The sequence below is a fragment of the Mytilus edulis genome, chromosome 13, assembly GCF_963676685.1.
Source record: "Mytilus edulis chromosome 13, xbMytEdul2.2, whole genome shotgun sequence".
Lineage (NCBI taxonomy): Eukaryota > Metazoa > Mollusca > Bivalvia > Mytilida > Mytilidae > Mytilus > Mytilus edulis.
In genome coordinates, this window is record NC_092356.1 from 16,119,322 (window position 1) to 16,125,321 (window position 6,000).

Here is a 6,000-nt window from a genome sequence, read left to right on the forward strand (position 1 = left end):
TTTAAATAGGCCGGATCATAGGACACATTTTAAAATCTAGATACCCAAATAACTATTGTTGCCAAGTTTGGTTAAATTTGTCTCAGTAGTATCAGAGGAAAAGATTTTTACAGAGCGATTACAAAATTAAAAAGAAATTGTTAAAAATTGACTAGAAAGGTAATAACTCCTTAAAGCCTCGGTCACACCTTACCGGATAGCGCGAACGGACGACAAAGGGATAACTTTTTTTCAATCTGTTACTGTTCGTTAGACGTTTGTTCGTATACGTTAAACGTCCGTCCATATCCGTTGCATGTCTGTTCTGCGTTCGTTTTATCCCCTGACGTCCGTAATATTCGTTGGAAATGTTTGAGCATGTTCAAAACTTCGTAAGGCGTCCGTTTTTTACGGTATTCGTCCATTCCGGTTTCGTTTTATATCCATTACTTGTCCGTTATACATCCGTCGAACATCCGTTAAGCCTCGGTTATACCGGATACCTCGAACGGACGCCTAACATATAACTTTTTTTTTCATTCCGTTCATGTCCGTTAGACGTCCGTTATTATCCGTTAGACGTCCATCCATATCCGTTGCATGTCCGTTAAGCGTACGTTTTGTCCGTCGACGTCCGTTCTGTCCGGTGGAAAATTTTGAGCATGTTCAAAACTTTGAACGGACGTCCAACGGATAAAATGTCCGTTGAACGTCCGTTATGCGTCCGTTTTGTACGGTACTCGTCCGTTTCGTTTCCGTTTTGTATATGTTACATGTCCGTTATACTTCCGTTAGAGGTCTGGAAGATAAATTCACCAACGGACTTCTACCGGACGTTTAACGGATAAAACGGATGCTGAACGCATCGGAAACGGATAAGTGCCAATTGAAAAATTTCGCGTCAGAAATGCCAATTATTGGTATGTCAGATTTCTTAAGGTTCATGAATTCCTATTATTCATAATCGATCTTACAGTAAAAGCACGTCTTCACAATCAAGCAGCTCTTATTCAGACCAGACACTGTCCTTTGGCGGCATTTTGAAGAACAAACCAAAACCAGTTACACAGAAACATTTTGAATATTTATGCGATTTACATGTATTATTATTGTCGCCTTTAATTTTCCGTATATCTTGGTTATCCGTTTTATCCGGTACTCTCCCATTAGGTGTCCGTTTTATGCGGTACTCGTCCGTTGGATGTACGTTCGACATCCGTTCTGTCCGTTACGTTTCCGTTTCACGTACGTTGCATATCCGGTGTGTGTCCGTTATGCATTCGTTACACGTCCGCTTTATTCGGTCAATACACCAACGGACTCCCAACGGATAACAATTTTGTCAACGGCGTCCTTTCGAGCTATCAGGTAAAGTGTGACCGAGGCTTTAGACAAATTCACCAACGGACTTCTACCGGACGAATAACGGATAAAACGGACGAATAACGGATGTGAAACGGACATAAACTGATGTGAAACGGACATGAACAGAAGGATAACAGATATATACCGAATGTAAAACGGACAAATGCAAATGAAAATTTCTCGTCCAAAATACCAATTATTGGTATGCTAGATTTCTTGGGTGTCATGAATGTAAATTATTCATGATGAATCTTGTAGCAAGAGCACGTCTTTTCTGTCAAGCAGCTCTTTTGTAGGCCAGACTAAACTTAAATGTTGCATATATAAACCTTCTAGCTGTCGAAAGGAGGAAAAGGACAAAACGACGGAGATTGTGTACAAAATTTTGGCTTAGTCCTGAAAGACGACGTTGTTTTTGGTCTATATGACCAACTCATGACCGTACTTAAGCAGGCGGACAGGCAGTTCTATAGTTCTATAGATATAAGAAGATGTGGTATGAGTGTCAATGAGACAACTCTCCATCCAAGTCACAATTTATAAAAGTAAACCATTATAGGTCAAGGTGAAAAAAGAACTCGCATATATCTGGCTTCCATTCAAACCAAACACATATCTTTTGGTATTTATATTGCTAGATTGCTGTTTCCTAGACGTTTACCGCATATTGCATATTGATGCACAAGACACACGTATATATAATATATATATTAAAACATTATAGTTCCTGTAATTTTTTAAGAAGGTAAGTTATTAATGCTGTGGGTTTTTTTACATATAAAAATCTATAATGGCTAAAAGTTTTATTCATGTTATTTCTTTAATATTTTTATTATGCTGTAGATCATTGAGCCATTGTTGGACTACGTGTTTAAGTTGTACGAAGGGCAACTCTGCCTTTTCAAGCAGCGACTTTTCGCATGTGTCTTGTGACTTCATTTCATATCTAACCAGTTCCGATTAAATACATTTTTGAGTTTACGCCAAGACTAGCATCATCTTTAACTTTTGTTTCATTCTACAGACTGTGTACCTCGAATGTTTTAACTAAAAAAAAATATCTTCACTGGTAACCACAGACCTGAAACATGCACACTTCAGTTTAGCAGGGACAATACTCTGTAACCCATTTTTGACATTTTTTCACATTGGATCTTTAAAGACACTGTCAGTGGTTCACAGTATTGCTTGTCAAAGACATATCTATTCAGATAGTGAATGCTGCATTCGAAGAGGGACTGCTCGATTCTTTCTCGGAAATTTTGCAATCGTCAAAAATCTAAAACACCCTTTTCTATTCAAAAAAGATATTCTACATTATAAGGTGTCGACTTTAAGTTAGCAATGGAACTTAAATAATAACTAATGTTTAACTAAGTACAAGACTTTTACAAAAGGTTGCCATATATGTAATATGATGGACACATCAACCTTCAAAAATAGGTCCCTTCTATGTTGCTTGGTCCTTGCAATTCTAAGGTATTACTAAATACCTAGGTTTTCTTTAGAATGGTAGATAACAGTTGAAAGCTAAGTTGCTTTAATTTTCTCCCAGTCTTCTACGTATTACAAGATCACAAAGATTAAGATTCGTGTCCAGTGGCACATATTACAGTCATATCGGGATTCATCATTTCACGATGCTGGAAAATTCCTATTGTCAAATTCAATTTCAAATGCATAGATTCTTGCTCAATAAAAGATAAGATTTGTGTGTGAAACGTCTGATATATACAATGATTGATTTATTCATTATTGGTCTTTAACGCCACTTTTATTATTATTTGCTATTTCATGGCGTCCAGCTATATAATGGTGAAGAAAGCTGGTGCACTAGGAGAAAACTACTGACATTCGGCTGGAAAATGTCAAACATAGTTTTGGAGTCGGACCAAGCTTCGAACTCTGAAATAAGCAATGAAGCAATAATTTGTACTAATGAAAGAAGCTTTTTTCTCACTTGATCCAGTTTTCGTTTGATAGATAGTTTTGTTTTTTATCTTTCAAATTGAATATAGCAAGAGGTTTTAAAAAGAGTGTAAAAAAAAGACAGTAGCCGAGTGCATAGTCCGTTTTAATACATTTGTGTCGTTGGGATGCTATCTCGTTGAGTGAAAAAAGAACTCGCATATATCTGGCTTCCATTCAAACCAAACACATATCTTTTGGTATTTATATTGCTAGATTGCTGTTTCCTAGACGTTTACCCCATATTGCATATTGATGCACAAGACACACGTATATATAATATATATATTAAAACATGAAATTAAGGTGTTATGTCATGCGTATATAAGCCAGAGAAAAAAGCAAACGAGAAACTCAAAGAACTCAGTAGAAAAAGACGGAATAATTTTATGTTTAAGATTGACCTGTTTGGTCGCTCGTAATCGGTTGTCTATGAATATAGTTCCTGTAATTTTTTATGAAGGTAAGTTATTAATGCTGTGGGTTTTTTTACATATAAAAATCTATAATGGCTAAAAGTTTTATTCATGTTATTTCTTTAATAGTGAACTTTGTGATATTTTTATTATGCTGTAGATCATTGAGCCATTGTTGGACTACGTGTTTAAGTTGTACGAAGGGCAACTCTGCCTTTTCAAGCAGCGACTTTTCGCATGTGTCTTGTGACTTCATTTCATATCTAACCAGTTCCGATTAAATAAATTTTTGAGTTTACGCCAAGACTAGCATCATCTTTAACTTTTGTTTCATTCTACAGACTGTGTACCTCGAATGTTTTAACTAAAAAAAAATATCTTCACTGGTAACCACAGACCTGAAACATGCACACTTCAGTTTAGCAGGGACAATACTCTGTAACCCATTTTTGACATTTTTTCACATTGGATCTTTAAAGACACTGTCAGTGGTTCACAGTATTGCTTGTCAAAGACATATCTATTAAGATAGTGAATGCTGCATTCGAAGAGGGACTGCTCGATTCTTTCTCGGAAATTTTGCAATCGTCAAAAATCTAAAACACCCTTTTCTATTCAAAAAAGATATTCTACATTATAAGGTGTCGACTTTAAGTTAGCAATGGAACTTAAATAATAACTAATGTTTAACTAAGTACAAGACTTTTACAAGAGGTTGCCACATATGTAGTATGATGGACACATCAACCTTCAAAAATAGGTCCCTTCTATGTTGCTTGGTCCTTGCAATTCTAAGGTATTACTAAATACCTAGGTTTTCTTTAGAATGGTAGATAACAGTTGAAAGCTACGTTGCTTTAATTTTCTCCCAGTCTTCTACGTATTACAAGATCACAAAGATTAAGATTCGTGTCCAGTGGCACATATTACAGTCATATCGGGATTCATCATTACACGATGCTGGAAAATTCCTATTGTCAAATTCAATTTCAAATGCATAGATTCTTGTTCAATAAAAGATAAGATCTGTGTGTGAAACGTCTGATATATACAATGATTGATTTATTCATTATTGGTCTTTAACGCCACTTTTATTATTATTTGCTATTTCATGGCGACCAGCTATATAATGGTGAAGAAAGCTGGTGCACCAGGAGAAAACTACTGACATTCGGGTGGAAAATGTCAAACATAGTTTTGGAGTCGGACCAAGCTTCGAACTCTGAAATAAGCAATGAAGCAATAATTTGTACTAATGAAAGAAGCTTTTTTCTCACTTGATCCAGTTTTCGTTTGATAGATAGTTTTGTTTTTTATCTTTCAAATTGAATATAGCAAGAGGTTTTAAAAAGAGTGTAAAAAAAAAGAACAGTATCCGAGTGCATAGTTCGTTTTAATACATTTTTGTCGTTGGGATGCTATCTCGTTGAGTGAAAAAAAAAACTCGCATATATCTGGCTTCCATTCAAACCAAACACATATCTTTTGGTATTTATGTTGCTAGATTGCTGTTTCCTTGACGTTTACCCCATATTGCATATTGATGCACATGACACACGTATATATAATATATATATTAAAACATGAAATTAAGGTGTTATGTCATGCGTAAATAAGCCAGAGAAAAAAGCAAACGAGAAACTCAAAGAACTCAGTAGAAAAAGACGGGATGATTTGATGTTTAAGATTGACCTGTTTGGTCGCTCGTAATCGGTTGTCTATGAATATAGTTCCTGTAATTTTTTATGAAGGTAAGCTATTAATGCTGTGGGTTTTTTTTTACATATAAACATCTATAATGGCTAAAAGTTTTATTCATGTTATTTCTTTAATAGTGAACTTTGTGATATTTTTATTATGCTGTAGATCATTGAGCCATTGTTGGACTACGTGTTTAAGTTGTACGAAGGGCAACTCTGCCTTTTCAAGCAGCGACTTTTCGCATGTGTCTTGTGACTTCAATTCATATCTAACCAGTTCCGATTAAATAAATTTTTGAGTTTACGCCAAGACTAGCATCATCTTTAACTTTTGTTTCATTCTACAGACTGTGTACCTCGAATGTTTTAACTAAAAAAAAATATCTTCACTGGGAATCACAGACCTGAAACATGCACACTTCAGTTTAGCAGGGACAATACTCTGTAACCCATTTTTGACATTTTTTCACATTGGATCTTTAAAGACACTGTCAGTGGTTCACAGTATTGCTTGTCAAAGACATATCTATTAAGATAGTGAATGCTGCATTCGAAGAGGGACTGCTCGATTC